Raw genomic sequence first — 17,983 nt, forward strand, 5'->3', positions numbered from 1 at the left:
GTGCGCATGGTGACTGTTGTATTCAATCCCAATGCAAATTCTGTGTTTCAACAACACTCTGATAGTCCACACATTACAGAATTCCCCTAGATGTTCATCGGAAACTACTACTGGTCTTCCAGGGAAGGATGAAAGTGTAAACTATTTGAGACATTACTCCCATGGAGGAAAGTGCGCATAGTGACTGTTGTATTCAATCCCGATGCAATTTCTGTCTTTCATCAACACTCTCATAGTCCACACATTACAAAATGCGCCCAGATGTGCATCGGAAACTACTTTTGGTCTTCCAGGGAACGATTAAAGCGTAAACTGTTTGAGACATTACTCCCATGGAGGAAAGTGCGCATGGTGACTGTTGTATTCAATACCGCGGCAATTTCTGTGTTTCATCAACACTTTGGAGGTCCACAGATTACGGAATGCCTCCAGATGTGCATCGGAAACTACTACGGGTCTTGCAGGGAACGATCAAAACGTAGACTGCTTGAGATATTGCTCCCATGGAGGAAAGAGCGCATGGTGACTGTTGTGTTCAATCCCGATGCAATTTCTGTGTTTCATCAAGACACTGATAGTCCACACATTACAGAATGCCCCCAGATGTTCATCTCAAACTACTATTGGTCTTCCAGGGAACGATCAAAGCGTAAACTGTTTGAGACATTAATGCCATGGAGGAAAGTGCGCATGGTGACTGTTGTATAAAATCCCGATGCAATTTCTGTGTTTCATCAACACTTTGAAGGTCCACTGATGACAGAATGCCTCCAGATGTGCATCGGAAAATACTACTGGTCTTCCAGGAATCGATCAAAGCGTAGACTGTTAGAGACATTACTCCCATGGAGGAAAGTGCGCATGGTAACTGTTGTATTCAATCCCGATGCAATTTATGTGTTTCAACAACACTCTGATAGTCCGCAGATTACACATAGCCTCCAGATAGGCATCGGAAACTACTACTGGTCTTGCAGGGAACGATCAAATCGTAGACTGTTTGAGACATTACTCCCATGGAGGAAAGAGCGCATGGTGACTGTTGTATTCAATCCCGATGCAATTTCTGTGTTTCATCAAGACACTGATAGTCCACACATTACAGAGTGCCCCAGATGTGCATCGGATACTACTACTGGTCTTGCAGGGAACGATCAAAGCGTAGACTGCTTGAGACATTACTCCCATGGAGGAAAGAGCGCATGGTGACTGTTGTGTTCAATCCCGATGCATTTTCTGTGTTTCATCAAATCTCTGATAGTCCACACATTACAGAATGCACCCTGATGTGCATCGGATACTACTACTGGTCTTCCAGGGAACGATCAAAGCGTAAACTGTTTGTGACATTTCTCCCATGCAGGAAAGGGCGCATGGTGACTGTTGTATTCAATCCCGATGCAATTTCTGTGTTTCATCAACACTCTGATAGTCCACACATTACAAAATGCCCCCAGATGTGCATCGGAAACTACTACTGGTCTTCCAGGGAGCGATTAAAGCGTGAACTGTTTGAGACATTACTCCCATGGAGGTAAGTGCGCATGGTGACTGTCGTATTCAATCCCGCGGCAATTTCTGTGTTTCATCAACACTTTGAAGGTCCACAGATTACAGAATGTTTTCAGATGTGCATCGGAAACTTTTACTGGTCTTCCAGGAAACGAACAAAAACGTAGACTGTATGAGACATTACTCCCATGAAGGAAAGTGCGCATGGTGTCTGTTGTATTCAGTCCCGATGCAATTTCTGTGTTTCTCCAACACTCTGATAGTCCACACATCACAGAATGGCCCCAGATGTGCATCGGAAAGTACTACTGGTCTTCCAGGGGACGATCAAAGCGTAGACTGTTTGAGACATTACTCCCATGGAAGAAAGTGCGCATGGTGGCTGTTGTATTCAATCCCGATGCAATTTCTGTTTGTCATCAACACTCTGATAGTCCACACATTACAGAATGCCCCCCGATGTGCATCAGAAACTAATTCTGGTCTTCCAGGGAACGATCAAAACGTAGACTGTTTGAGACATTACTCCCATGGAGGAAAGTGCGCATGGTGACTGTTTTATTCAATGCCGATGCAATTTCTGTGTTTCATCTACACTCTGATAGTCCACACATAACACAAGGCCCCCAGATGTGCATCGGAAACTACTACTGGTCTTGCAGGGAACTATCAAAGCGTAGACTGTTTGAGACATTACTCCGATGGAGGAAAGTGCGCATGGTGACTGTTGTATTCAGTCCCGATGCAATTTCTGTGTTTCAACAACACTCTGATAGTCCAAACATTACAGAATTCCCACAGATGTTCATCGGAAACTACTACTGGTCTTCCAGGGAAGGATGAAAGTGTAAACTATTTGAGACATTACTCCCATGGAGGAAAGTGCGCATAGTGACTGTTGTATTCAATCCCGATGCAATTTCTGTGTTTCATCAACACTCTGATAGTCCACAAATTACAGAATCCCCCCAGATGTGCATCGGAAACTACTACTGGTCTTCCAGGGAACGATCAAAGCGTAGACTGTTTGAGACATTACTGCGATGGAGGAAAGTGCGCATGGTGACTGTTATATTCAATCCCGATGCAATTTCTGTGTTTCATCAACACTCTGATAGTCCACACATTACAGAAGGCCCCCAGATGAGTATCGGAAACTACTACTGGTCTTGCAGGGAACGATCAAAACATAGACTGTTTGAGACATTACTCCCATGGAAGAAAGTGCGCATAATGGCTGTTGTATTCAATCCCGATGCAATTTCTGTGTTTCAACAACACTCTGATAGTCCACAAATTACAGAATCCCCCCAGATGTGCATCGGAAACTACTACTGGTCTTCCAGGGAACGATCAAAGCGTAGACTGTTTGAGACATTACTGCCATGGAGGAAAGTGCGCATGGTGACTGTTGTATTCAATCCCGATGCAATTTCTGTGTTTCATCAACACTCTGATAGTCCACACATTACAGAAGGCCCCCAGATGAGTATCGGAAACTACTACTGGTCTTGCAGGGAACGATCAAAACATAGACTGTTTGAGACATTACTCCCATGGAAGAAAGTGCGCATGGTGGCTGTTGTATTCAATCCCGATGCAATTTCTGTGTTTCATCAAATCTCTGATAGTCCACACATTACAGAATGCACCCTGATGTGCATCGGATACTACTACTGGTCTTCCAGGGAACGATCAAAGCGTAAACTGTTTGTGACATTTCTCCCATGCAGGAAAGGGCGCATGGTGACTGTTGTATTCAATCCCGATGCAATTTCTGTGTTTCATCAACACTCTGATAGTCCACACATTACAAAATGCCCCCAGATGTGCATCGGAAACTACTACTGGTCTTCCAGGGAGCGATTAAAGCTTGAACTGTTTGAGACATTACTCCCATGGAGGAAAGTGCGCATGGTGACTGTTGTATTCAATCCCGCGGCAATTTCTGTGTTTCATCAACACTTTGAAGGTCCACAGATTACAGAATGCCTCCATATGTGCATCGGAAACTACTACGGGTCTTGCAGGGAACGATCAAAGCGTAGATTTTTTGAGATATTACACCCATGGAAGAAAGTGCGCATGGTGGCTGTTGTATTCAATCCCGATGCAATTTCTGTGTTTCATCAACACTCTGATAGTCCACACATTACAGAATGCCCCCAGATAAGCATCGGAAACTGCTACTGGTCTTCCAGGGAACGATCAAAACATAGACTGTTTGAGACATTACTCCCATGGAAGAAAGTGCGCATGGTGGCTGTTGTATTCAATCCCGATGCAATTTCTGTGTTTCATCAAATCTCTGATAGTCCACACATTACAGAATGCACCCTGATGTGCATCAGAAACTAATTCTGGTCTTCCAGGGAACGATCAAAACGTAGACTGTTTGAGACATTACTCCCATGGAGGAAAGTGCGCATGGTGACTGTTTTATTCAATGCCGATGCAATTTCTGTGTTTCATCTACACTCTGATAGTCCACACATAACACAAGGCCCCCAGATGTGCATCGGAAACTACTACTGGTCTTGCAGGGAACTATCAAAGCGTAGACTGTTTGAGACATTACTCCGATGGAGGAAAGTGCGCATGGTGACTGTTGTATTCAGTCCCGATGCAATTTCTGTGTTTCAACAACACTCTGATAGTCCAAACATTACAGAATTCCCACAGATGTTCATCGGAAACTACTACTGGTCTTCCAGGGAAGGATGAAAGTGTAAACTATTTGAGACATTACTCCCATGGAGGAAAGTGCGCATAGTGACTGTTGTATTCAATCCCGATGCAATTTCTGTGTTTCATCAACACTCTGATAGTCCACAAATTACAGAATCCCCCCAGATGTGCATCGGAAACTACTACTGGTCTTCCAGGGAACGATCAAAGCGTAGACTGTTTGAGACATTACTGCGATGGAGGAAAGTGCGCATGGTGACTGTTATATTCAATCCCGATGCAATTTCTGTGTTTCATCAACACTCTGATAGTCCACACATTACAGAAGGCCCCCAGATGAGTATCGGAAACTACTACTGGTCTTGCAGGGAACGATCAAAACATAGACTGTTTGAGACATTACTCCCATGGAAGAAAGTGCGCATAATGGCTGTTGTATTCAATCCCGATGCAATTTCTGTGTTTCAACAACACTCTGATAGTCCACAAATTACAGAATCCCCCCAGATGTGCATCGGAAACTACTACTGGTCTTCCAGGGAACGATCAAAGCGTAGACTGTTTGAGACATTACTGCCATGGAGGAAAGTGCGCATGGTGACTGTTGTATTCAATCCCGATGCAATTTCTGTGTTTCATCAACACTCTGATAGTCCACACATTACAGAAGGCCCCCAGATGAGTATCGGAAACTACTACTGGTCTTGCAGGGAACGATCAAAACATAGACTGTTTGAGACATTACTCCCATGGAAGAAAGTGCGCATGGTGGCTGTTGTATTCAATCCCGATGCAATTTCTGTGTTTCATCAAATCTCTGATAGTCCACACATTACAGAATGCACCCTGATGTGCATCGGATACTACTACTGGTCTTCCAGGGAACGATCAAAGCGTAAACTGTTTGTGACATTTCTCCCATGCAGGAAAGGGCGCATGGTGACTGTTGTATTCAATCCCGATGCAATTTCTGTGTTTCATCAACACTCTGATAGTCCACACATTACAAAATGCCCCCAGATGTGCATCGGAAACTACTACTGGTCTTCCAGGGAGCGATTAAAGCTTGAACTGTTTGAGACATTACTCCCATGGAGGAAAGTGCGCATGGTGACTGTTGTATTCAATCCCGCGGCAATTTCTGTGTTTCATCAACACTTTGAAGGTCCACAGATTACAGAATGCCTCCATATGTGCATCGGAAACTACTACGGGTCTTGCAGGGAACGATCAAAGCGTAGATTTTTTGAGATATTACACCCATGGAAGAAAGTGCGCATGGTGGCTGTTGTATTCAATCCCGATGCAATTTCTGTGTTTCATCAACACTCTGATAGTCCACACATTACAGAATGCCCCCAGATAAGCATCGGAAACTGCTACTGGTCTTCCAGGGAACGATCAAAGCCTAAACTGTTTGAGACATTACTCCGCTGAAAGAAAATTGCGCATGGTGACTGATGTATACAATCCCGATCCAATTTCTGTGTTTCAACAACACTCTGATAGTCCACACATTACAGAATGCCCCCAGATGTGCATCGGAAACTACTACTGGTCTTCCTGGGAGCGATCAAAGCGTAGACTGTTTGAGACATTACTCCCATGGAAGAAAGTGCGCATGGTGGCTGTTGTATTCAATCCCGATGCAATTACTGTGTTTCAACAACACTCTGATAGTCCACACATTACTGAATTCCCCCAGATGTTCATCGGAAACTACTACTGGTCTTCCAGGGAAGGATGAAAGTGTAAACTATTTGAGACATTACTCCCATGGAGGAAAGTGCGCATAGAGACTGTTGTATTCAACCCCGATGCAATTTCTGTGTTTCATCAACACTCTGATAGTCCACACATTACAGAATGCCCCCAGATGTTCATCTGAAACTACTATTGGTCTTCCAGGGAACGATCAAAGCGTAAACTGTTTGAGACATTACTCAGATGGGGGAAAGAGCGCATGGTGACTGTTGTGTTCAATCCCGATGCAATTTCTGTGTTTCATCAAATCTCTGATAGTCCACACATTACAGAATGCACCCTGATGTGCATCGGAAACTACTACTGGTCTTCCAGGGAACGATCAAAGCGTAAACTGTTTGTGACATTTTTCCCATGCAGGAAAGGGCGCATGGTGACTGTTGTATACAATCCCGATGCAATTTCTGTGTTTCATCAACACTCTGATAGTCCACACATTACAAAATGCCCCCAGATGTGCATCGGAAACTACTACAGGTCTTGCAGGGAACGATCAAAGCGTAGATTTTTTGAGATATTACACCCATGGAAGAAAGTGCGCATGGTGGCTGTTGTATTCAATCCCGATGCAATTTCTGCGTTTCATCAACACTCCGATAGTCCACACATTACAGAATGCCCCCAGATGTGCATCGGAAACTACTACTGGCCTTCCAGGGAACGATCAAAGCCTAAACTGTTTGAGACATTACTCCGATGGAGGAAAGTGCGCATGGTGACTGTTGTATTCAATCCCGATGCAATTTCTGTGTTTCATTAACACTCTGATAGTCCACAGATTTCAGAATGCCTCCAGATGTGCATCGTAAACTACTACTGGTCTTCCAGGGAACGATCAAAGCGTAGACTGTTTGAGACATTACTGCCATGGAGGAAAGTGCGCATGGTGACTGTTGTATTCAATCCCGATGCAATTTCTGTGTTTCAACAACACTCTGATAGTCCACAGATTACAGAATGCCTCCAGATGTGCATCTGAAGCTACTACTGGTCTACCAGGGAACGATCAAAGCGTAGATTGTTTGAGACATTGCTCCCATGGAGGAAAGTGCGCATGGTGACTGTTGTATACAATCCCGATGCAATTTCTGTGTTTCACCAACACTCCGAAAGTCCACACATTACAGAGAGAGCCCAGATGTTCATCGGAAACTACTACTGGTCTTCCAGGGAAAGATCAAAGCGTAAACTGTTTGAGACATTACTCCCATGAAGGAAAGTGCGCATGGTGACCGTTGTATTTAATCGTGATGCAATTTCTGTGTTTCATCAAAACTCTGATAGTCCACACATTACAGAAAGACAGCAGATGTGCAACGGAAACTACTACTGGTCTTCCAGGGAACGATCAAATCGTAGACTGTTTGAGACATTACTGCGATGTATGAAAGTGCGCATGGTGACTGTTGTATTCAACCCCGATGCAATTTCTGTGTTTCATCAACAATCTGATAGTCCACACATTACAGAAGGCCCTCAGATGTACATCGGAAACTACTACTGGTCTTGCAGGGAACGATCAAAGCGTAAACGGTTTGAGACATTACTCCCATGGAGGAAAGCGCGCATGGTGACTGTTGTATTCAATCCCGCGGCATTTTCTGTGTTTCATCAACACTTTGAAGGTCCACACATTACAGAATGACACCAGATGTGCTTCGGAAACTACTACTGTTCTTCCAGGGAACGATCAAATCGTAAACGAATTGAGACCTTACTCCCATGCAGGAAAGTGCGCATGGTGACTGTTGTATTCAATCCCGATGCAAAATCTGTGTTTCATCAACACTCTGATAGTCCACACATTACAGAAGGCCCCCAGATGTGCATCGGGAACTACTACTGGTCTTCCAGGGAACGATCAAAGCGTAAACTGTTCGAGACATTACTGCCATGAAGGAAAGTGGGCATGGTGACTGTTGTATTCAATCCCAATGCAATTTCTGAGTTTCATCAACACTCTGATAGTCCACACATTACAGAAGGCCCCCAGATGTTCATCGGGAACTACTACTGGTCTTCCAGGGAACGATCAAAGCGTAAACTGTTTGAGACATTACTGCCATGGAGGAAAGTGCGCATGGTGACTGTTGTATTCAATCCCGCGGCAATTTCTGTGTTTCATCAACACTCCGACAGTTCACACATTACAGAATGCCCCCAGATGTGCATCGGAAACTACTACTGGTCATCCAGGGAACGATCAAAGCGTAAACTGTTTGAGACGTTACTCCCATGGAGGAAACTGCGCATGGTGACGGTTGTATTCAATCCTGATGCAATTTCTGTGTTTCATCGACACTCTGATAGTCCACAGATTTCAGAATGCCTCCAGATGTGCATCGGTAACTACTGCTGGTCTTAAAGGGAACGATCAAAGCGTAAACTGTTTGAGACATTACTCCCATGGAGGAAAGCGCGCATGGTGACTGTTGTATTCAATCCCGCGGCATTTTCTGTGTTTCATCAACACTTTGAAGGTCCACAGATTACAGAATGCCACCAGATGTGCATCGGAAACTACTACTGGTCTTGCAGGGAACTATCAAAGCGTAGACTGTTTGAGACATACTCCCATGGAGGAAAGTGCGCATGGTGACTATTGTATTCAGTCCCGATGCAATATCTGTGTTTCATCAACACTCTGATAGTCCACAAATTACAGAATCCCTCCAGATGTGCTTCGGAAACTACTACTGTTCTTCCAGGGAACGATCAAAGCGTAAACGGTTTGAGACCTTACTCCCATGCAGGAAAGTGCGCATGGTGACTGTTGTATTCAATCCCGATGCAATTTCTGTGTTTCATCAACACACTGACAGTCCACACCTTACGGAATGCCTCCAGATGTGCATCGGAAACTACTACTGGTCTTCCAGGGAACGATCAAAGCGTAAACTGTTTGAGACATTACTCCCATGGACGAAAGTGCGGATGGTGACTGTTGTATTCAATCCAGCGGCAATTTCTGTGTTTCATCAACACTTTGAAGGTCCACAGATTACAGAATGCCTCCAGATGTGCATCGGAAACTACTACTGGTCTTCCAGGGAACGATCAAAGCGTAGACTGTTTGAGACATTACTCCCATGGAGGGAAGTGCGCATGGTGACTGTTGTATTCAATCCCGATGCAATTTCTGTGTTTCATCAACAATCTGATAGTCCACACATTACAGAAGGCCCCCAGATGTTCATCGGGAACTACTACTGGTCTTCCAGGGAACGATCAAAGCGTAAACTGTTTGAGACATTACTGCCATGGAGGAAAGTGCGCATGGTGACTGTTGTATTCAATCCCGCGGCAATTTCTGTGTTTCATCAACACTTTGAAGGTCCACAGATTACAGAATGTCTCCAGATGTGCATCGGAAACTAATACTGATCTTGCAGGGAACGATCAAAGCGTAGACTGTTTGAGACATTACTCCCAGTGAGGAAAGAGCGCATGGTGACTGTTGTATTCAATCCTGATGCAATATCTGTGTTTCATCAAGACACTGATAGTCCACACATTACAGAATGCACCCAGATGTGCATCGGAAACTACTACTGGTCTTCCAGGGAACGATCAAAGCGTAAACTGTTTGAGACATTACTCAGATGGGGGAAGAGCGCATGGTGACTGTTGTATTCAAACCCGATGCAATTTCTGTGTTTCAACAACACTCTGATAGTCCACACATTACAGAATGCCCCCAGATGTTCATCGGAAACTACTATTGGTCTTCCAGGGAACGATCAAAGCGTAAACTGTTTGAGACATTACTCAGATGGGGGAAAGGGGGCATGGTGACTGTTGTATTCAATCCCGATGCAATTTCTGTGTTTCATCAACACTCTGATAGTCCACACATTCCAGAAGGCCCCCAGATGAGCATCGGAAACTACTACTGGTCTTGCACGGAACGATCAAAGCGTAGACTGTTTGAGACATTACTCCCATGGAGAAAAGTGCGCATGGTGAGTGTTGTATTCAATCCCGATGCAATTTCTGTGTTTCATCAACACTCTGATAGTCCACAAATTACAGAATCCCCCCAGATGTGCATCGGAAACTACTACTGGTATTGCAGGGAAGGATCAAAGCGTAAACTGTTTGAGACATTACTCCCATGGAGGGAAATGCGCATGGTGACTGTTGTATTCAATCCCGATGCAATTTCTGTGTTTCATCAAATCTCTGATAGTCCACACATTACAGAATGCACCCTGATGTGCATCGGAAACTACTACTGGTTTTCCAGGGAACGATCAAAGTGTAAACTGTTTGTGACATTACTCCCATGCAGGAAAGGGCACATGGTGACTGTTGTATTCAATCCCGATGCAATTTCTGTGTTTCATCAACACTCTGATAGTCCACACATTACCAAATGCCCCCAGATGTGCATCGGAAACTACTACTGGTCTTCCAGGGAACGATTAAAGCGTGAACTGTTTGAGACATTACTCCCATGTTGGAAAGTGCGCATGGTGACTGTTGTATTCAATCCCGCTTCAATTTCTGTGTTTCATTAACACTTTGAAGGTCCACAGATTACAGAATGGCTCCAGATGTGCATCGGAAACTACTACGGGTCTTGCAGGGAACGATCAAAGAGTAGATTGTTTGAGACATTACACCCATGGAAGAAAGTGCGCATGGTGGCTGTTGTATTCAATCCCGATGCAATTTCTGTGTTTCATCAACACTCCGATAGTCCACACATTACAGAATGCCCCCAGATGTGCATCGGAAACTACTACTGGCCTTCCAGGGAACGATCAAAGCCTAAAGTGTTTGAGACATTACTCCGATGAAGGAAAATTGCGCATGCTGACTGTTGTATACAATCCCGATCCAATTTCTGTGTTTCAACAACACTCTGAAAGTCCACACATTAGAGAATGCCCCCAGATGTACATCGGAAACTACTACTGGTCTTCCAGGGAAGGATCAAAGCGTAAACTGTTTGAGACATTACTCCCATGGAGGAAAGTGCGCATGGTGACTGTTGTATTCAATCCAGATGCAAGTTCTGTGATTTATCAACACTCTGATAGTCCACACATTACCGAATGCCCCCAGATGTTCATCTCAAACTAATATTGGTGTTCCAGGGAACGATCAAAGCGTAAACTGTTCGAGACATTACTGCCATGAAGGAAAGTGGGCATGGTGACTGTTGTATTCAATCCCGCGGCAATTTCTGTGTTTCATCAACACTTTGAAGGTCCACAGATTACAGAATGTCTCCAGATGTGCATCGGAATCTACTACTGATCTTGCAGGGAAGGTTCAAAGCGTAGACTGTTTGAGACATTACTCCCAGTGAGGAAAGAGCGCATGGTGACTGTTGTATTCAATCCTGAAGCAATTTCTGTGTTTCATCAAGACACTGATAGACAACACATTACAGAATGCAACAGATGCTCTTCGGGAACTACTACTGGTCTTCCAATCAACGATCAAAGCGTAAACTGTTTGAGACATTACTCCCATGGAGGAAAGTGCGCATGGTGACTGTTGTATTTAATCCCGATGCAATATCTGTGTTTCATCAACACTCTGATAGTCCACTGATTACAGAATGCCTCCAGATGTGCGTCGGAAACCACTACTGGTCTTGCAGGGAACAATCAAAACATAGACTGTTTGAGACATTACTCCCATGGAAGAAAGTGCGCATGGTGGCTGTTGTATTCAATCCCGATGCAATTTCTGTGTTTCATCAAATCTCTGATAGTCCACACATTACAGAATGCACCCTGATGTGCATCGGATACTACTACTGGTCTTCCAGGGAACGATCAAAGCGTAAACTGGGGGAAGAGCGCATGGTGACTGTTGTATTCAAACCCGATGCAATTTCTGTGTTTCAACAACACTCTGATAGTCCACACATTACAGAATGCCCCCAGATGTTCATCGGAAACTACTATTGGTCTTCCAGGGAACGATCAAAGCGTAAACTGTTTGAGACATTACTCAGATGGGGGAAAGGGGGCATGGTGACTGTTGTATTCAATCCCGATGCAATTTCTGTGTTTCATCAACACTCTGATAGTCCACACATTCCAGAAGGCCCCCAGATGAGCATCGGAAACTACTACTGGTCTTGCACGGAACGATCAAAGCGTAGACTGTTTGAGACATTACTCCCATGGAGAAAAGTGCGCATGGTGAGTGTTGTATTCAATCCCGATGCAATTTCTGTGTTTCATCAACACTCTGATAGTCCACAAATTACAGAATCCCCCCAGATGTGCATCGGAAACTACTACTGGTATTGCAGGGAAGGATCAAAGCGTAAACTGTTTGAGACATTACTCCCATGGAGGGCAATGCGCATGGTGACTGTTGTATTCAATCCCGATGCAATTTCTGTGTTTCATCAAATCTCTGATAGTCCACACATTACAGAATGCACCCTGATGTGCATCGGAAACTACTACTGGTTTTCCAGGGAACGATCAAAGTGTAAACTGTTTGTGACATTACTCCCATGCAGGAAAGGGCACATGGTGACTGTTGTATTCAATCCCGATGCAATTTCTGTGTTTCATCAACACTCTGATAGTCCACACATTACCAAATGCCCCCAGATGTGCATCGGAAACTACTACTGGTCTTCCAGGGAACGATTAAAGCGTGAACTGTTTGAGACATTACTCCCATGTTGGAAAGTGCGCATGGTGACTGTTGTATTCAATCCCGCTTCAATTTCTGTGTTTCATTAACACTTTGAAGGTCCACAGATTACAGAATGGCTCCAGATGTGCATCGGAAACTACTACGGGTCTTGCAGGGAACGATCAAAGAGTAGATTGTTTGAGACATTACACCCATGGAAGAAAGTGCGCATGGTGGCTGTTGTATTCAATCCCGATGCAATTTCTGTGTTTCATCAACACTCCGATAGTCCACACATTACAGAATGCCCCCAGATGTGCATCGGAAACTACTACTGGCCTTCCAGGGAACGATCAAAGCCTAAAGTGTTTGAGACATTACTCCGATGAAGGAAAATTGCGCATGCTGACTGTTGTATACAATCCCGATCCAATTTCTGTGTTTCAACAACACTCTGAAAGTCCACACATTAGAGAATGCCCCCAGATGTACATCGGAAACTACTACTGGTCTTCCAGGGAAGGATCAAAGCGTAAACTGTTTGAGACATTACTCCCATGGAGGAAAGTGCGCATGGTGACTGTTGTATTCAATCCAGATGCAAGTTCTGTGATTTATCAACACTCTGATAGTCCACACATTACCGAATGCCCCCAGATGTTCATCTCAAACTAATATTGGTGTTCCAGGGAACGATCAAAGCGTAAACTGTTCGAGACATTACTGCCATGAAGGAAAGTGGGCATGGTGACTGTTGTATTCAATCCCGCGGCAATTTCTGTGTTTCATCAACACTTTGAAGGTCCACAGATTACAGAATGTCTCCAGATGTGCATCGGAATCTACTACTGATCTTGCAGGGAAGGTTCAAAGCGTAGACTGTTTGAGACATTACTCCCAGTGAGGAAAGAGCGCATGGTGACTGTTGTATTCAATCCTGAAGCAATTTCTGTGTTTCATCAAGACACTGATAGACAACACATTACAGAATGCAACAGATGCTCTTCGGGAACTACTACTGGTCTTCCAATCAACGATCAAAGCGTAAACTGTTTGAGACATTACTCCCATGGAGGAAAGTGCGCATGGTGACTGTTGTATTTAATCCCGATGCAATATCTGTGTTTCATCAACACTCTGATAGTCCACTGATTACAGAATGCCTCCAGATGTGCGTCGGAAACCACTACTGGTCTTGCAGGGAACGATCAAAACATAGACTGTTTGAGACATTACTCCCATGGAAGAAAGTGCGCATGGTGGCTGTTGTATTCAATCCCGATGCAATTTCTGTGTTTCATCAAATCTCTGATAGTCCACACATTACAGAATGCACCCTGATGTGCATCGGATACTACTACTGGTCTTCCAGGGAACGATCAAAGCGTAAACTGTTTGTGACATTTCTCCCATGCAGGAAAGGGCGCATGGTGACTGTTGTATTCAATCCCGATGCAATTTCTGTGTTTCATCAACACTCTGATAGTCCACACATTACAAAATGCCCCCAGATGTGCATCGGAAACTACTACTGGTCTTCCAGGGAGCGATTAAAGCTTGAACTGTTTGAGACATTACTCCCATGGAGGAAAGTGCGCATGGTGACTGTTGTATTCAATCCCGCGGCAATTTCTGTGTTTCATCAACACTTTGAAGGTCCACAGATTACAGAATGCCTCCATATGTGCATCGGAAACTACTACGGGTCTTGCAGGGAACGATCAAAGCGTAGATTTTTTGAGATATTACACCCATGGAAGAAAGTGCGCATGGTGGCTGTTGTATTCAATCCCGATGCAATTTCTGTGTTTCATCAACACTCTGATAGTCCACACATTACAGAATGCCCCCAGATAAGCATCGGAAACTGCTACTGGTCTTCCAGGGAACGATCAAAGCCTAAACTGTTTGAGACATTACTCCGCTGAAAGAAAATTGCGCATGGTGACTGATGTATACAATCCCGATCCAATTTCTGTGTTTCAACAACACTCTGATAGTCCACACATTACAGAATGCCCCCAGATGTGCATCGGAAACTACTACTGGTCTTCCTGGGAGCGATCAAAGCGTAGACTGTTTGAGACATTACTCCCATGGAAGAAAGTGCGCATGGTGGCTGTTGTATTCAATCCCGATGCAATTACTGTGTTTCAACAACACTCTGATAGTCCACACATTACTGAATTCCCCCAGATGTTCATCGGAAACTACTACTGGTCTTCCAGGGAAGGATGAAAGTGTAAACTATTTGAGACATTACTCCCATGTTGGAAAGTGCGCATAGAGACTGTTGTATTCAAAACCGATGCAATTTCTGTGTTTCATCAACACTCTGATAGTCCACACATTACAGAATGCCCCCAGATGTTCATCTGAAACTACTATTGGTCTTCCAGGGAACGATCAAAGCGTAAACTGTTTGAGACATTACTCAGATGGGGGAAAGAGCGCATGGTGACTGTTGTGTTCAATCCCGATGCAATTTCTGTGTTTCATCAAATCTCTGATAGTCCACACATTACAGAATGCACCCTGATGTGCATCGGAAACTACTACTGGTCTTCCAGGGAACGATCAAAGCGTAAACTGTTTGTGACATTTTTCCCATGCAGGAAAGGGCGCATGGTGACTGTTGTATACAATCCCGATGCAATTTCTGTGTTTCATCAACACTCTGATAGTCCACACATTACAAAATGCCCCCAGATGTGCATCGGAAACTACTACGAGTCTTGCAAGGAACGATCAAAGCGTAGATTTTTTGAGATATTACACCCATGGAAGAAAGTGCGCATGGTGGCTGTTGTATTCAATCCCGATGCAATTTCTGCGTTTCATCAACACTCCGATAGTCCACACATTACAGAATGCCCCCAGATGTGCATCGGAAACTACTACTGGCCTTCCAGGGAACGATCAAAGCCTAAACTGTTTGAGACATTACTCCGATGGAGGAAAGTGCGCATGGTGACTGTTGTATTCAATCCCGATGCAATTTCTGTGTTTCATTAACACTCTGATAGTCCACAGATTTCAGAATGCCTCCAGATGTGCATCGTAAACTACTACTGGTCTTCCAGGGAACGATCAAAGCGTAGACTGTTTGAGACATTACTGCCATGGAGGAAAGTGCGCATGGTGACTGTTGTATTCAATCCCGATGCAATTTCTGTGTTTCAACAACACTCTGATAGTCCACAGATTACAGAATGCCTCCAGATGTGCATCTGAAGCTACTACTGGTCTACCAGGGAACGATCAAAGCGTAGATTGTTTGAGACATTGCTCCCATGGAGGAAAGTGCGCATGGTGACTGTTGTATACAATCCCGATGCAATTTCTGTGTTTCACCAACACTCCGAAAGTCCACACATTACAGAGAGAGCCCAGATGTTCATCGGAAACTACTACTGGTCTTCCAGGGAAAGATCAAAGCGTAAACTGTTTGAGACATTACTCCCATGAAGGAAAGTGCGCATGGTGACCGTTGTATTTAATCGTGATGCAATTTCTGTGTTTCATCAAAACTCTGATAGTCCACACATTACAGAAAGACAGCAGATGTGCAACGGAAACTACTACTGGTCTTCCAGGGAACGATCAAATCGTAGACTGTTTGAGACATTACTGCGATGTATGAAAGTGCGCATGGTGACTGTTGTATTCAACCCCGATGCAATTTCTGTGTTTCATCAACAATCTGATAGTCCACACATTACAGAAGGCCCTCAGATGTACATCGGAAACTACTACTGGTCTTGCAGGGAACGATCAAAGCGTAAACGGTTTGAGACATTACTCCCATGGAGGAAAGCGCGCATGGTGACTGTTGTATTCAATCCCGCGGCATTTTCTGTGTTTCATCAACACTTTGAAGGTCCACACATTACAGAATGACACCAGATGTGCTTCGGAAACTACTACTGTTCTTCCAGGGAACGATCAAATCGTAAACGAATTGAGACCTTACTCCCATGCAGGAAAGTGCGCATGGTGACTGTTGTATTCAATCCCGATGCAAAATCTGTGTTTCATCAACACTCTGATAGTCCACACATTACAGAAGGCCCCCAGATGTGCATCGGGAACTACTACTGGTCTTCCAGGGAACGATCAAAGCGTAAACTGTTCGAGACATTACTGCCATGAAGGAAAGTGGGCATGGTGACTGTTGTATTCAATCCCGCGGCAATTTCTGTGTTTCATCAACACTTTGAAGGTCCACAGATTACAGAATGTCTCCAGATGTGCATCGGAAACTACTACTGATCTTGCAGGGAAGGTTCAAAGCGTAGACTGTTTGAGACATTTCTCCCAGTGAGGAAAGAGCGCATGGTGACTGTTGTATTCAATCCTGAAGCAATTTCTTTGTTTCATCAAGACACTGATAGACAACACATTACAGAATGCAACAGATGCTCTTCGGAAACTACTACTGGTCTTCCAATCAACGATCAAAGCGTAAACTGTTGGAGACATTACTCCCATGGAGGAAAGTGCGCATGGTGACTGTTGTATTTAATCCCGATGCAATATCTGCGTTTCAACATCACTGCTATAGTCCACACATTACAGATTGAGCCCAGATGTTCATCGGAAACTACTACTGGTCTTGCAGTTAACGATCAAAGCGTAGACTGTTTGAGACATTACTGCAATGGACGAAAGTGCGCATGGTGACTGTTGTATTCAATGCCGATGCAATTTCTGTGTTTCATCAACACTCCGACAGTTCACACATTACAGAATGCCCCCAGATGTGCATCGGAAACTACTACTGGTCATCCAGGGAACGATCAAAGCGTAAACTGTTTGAGACGTTACTCCCATGGAGGAAAGTGCGCATGGTGACGGTTGTATTCAATCCTGATGCAATTTCTGTGTTTCATCGACACTCTGATAGTCCACAGATTTCAGTATGCCTCCAGATGTGCATCGGTAACTACTGCTGGTCTTAAAGGGAACGATCAAAGCGTAAACTGTTTGAGACATTACTCCCATGGAGGAAAGCGCGCATGGTGACTGTTGTATTCAATCCCGCGGCATTTTCTGTGTTTCATCAACACTTTGAAGGTCCACAGATTACAGAATGCCACCAGATGTGCATCGGAAACTACTACTGGTCTTGCAGGGAACTATCAAAGCGTAGACTGTTTGAGACATACTCCCATGGAGGAAAGTGCGCATGGTGACTATTGTATTCAGTCCCGATGCAATATCTGTGTTTCATCAACACACTGATAGTCCACACCTTACGGAATGCCTCCAGATGTGCATCGGAAACTACTACTGGTCTTCCAGGGAACGATCAAAGCGTAAACTGTTTGAGACATTACTCCCATGGACGAAAGTGCGGATGGTGACTGTTGTATTCAATCCAGCGGCAATTTCTGTGTTTCAT

Source organism: Schistocerca gregaria, unplaced genomic scaffold (genome assembly GCF_023897955.1).
Source record: "Schistocerca gregaria isolate iqSchGreg1 unplaced genomic scaffold, iqSchGreg1.2 ptg000077l, whole genome shotgun sequence".
Taxonomy (NCBI): Eukaryota; Metazoa; Arthropoda; class Insecta; order Orthoptera; family Acrididae; genus Schistocerca; species Schistocerca gregaria.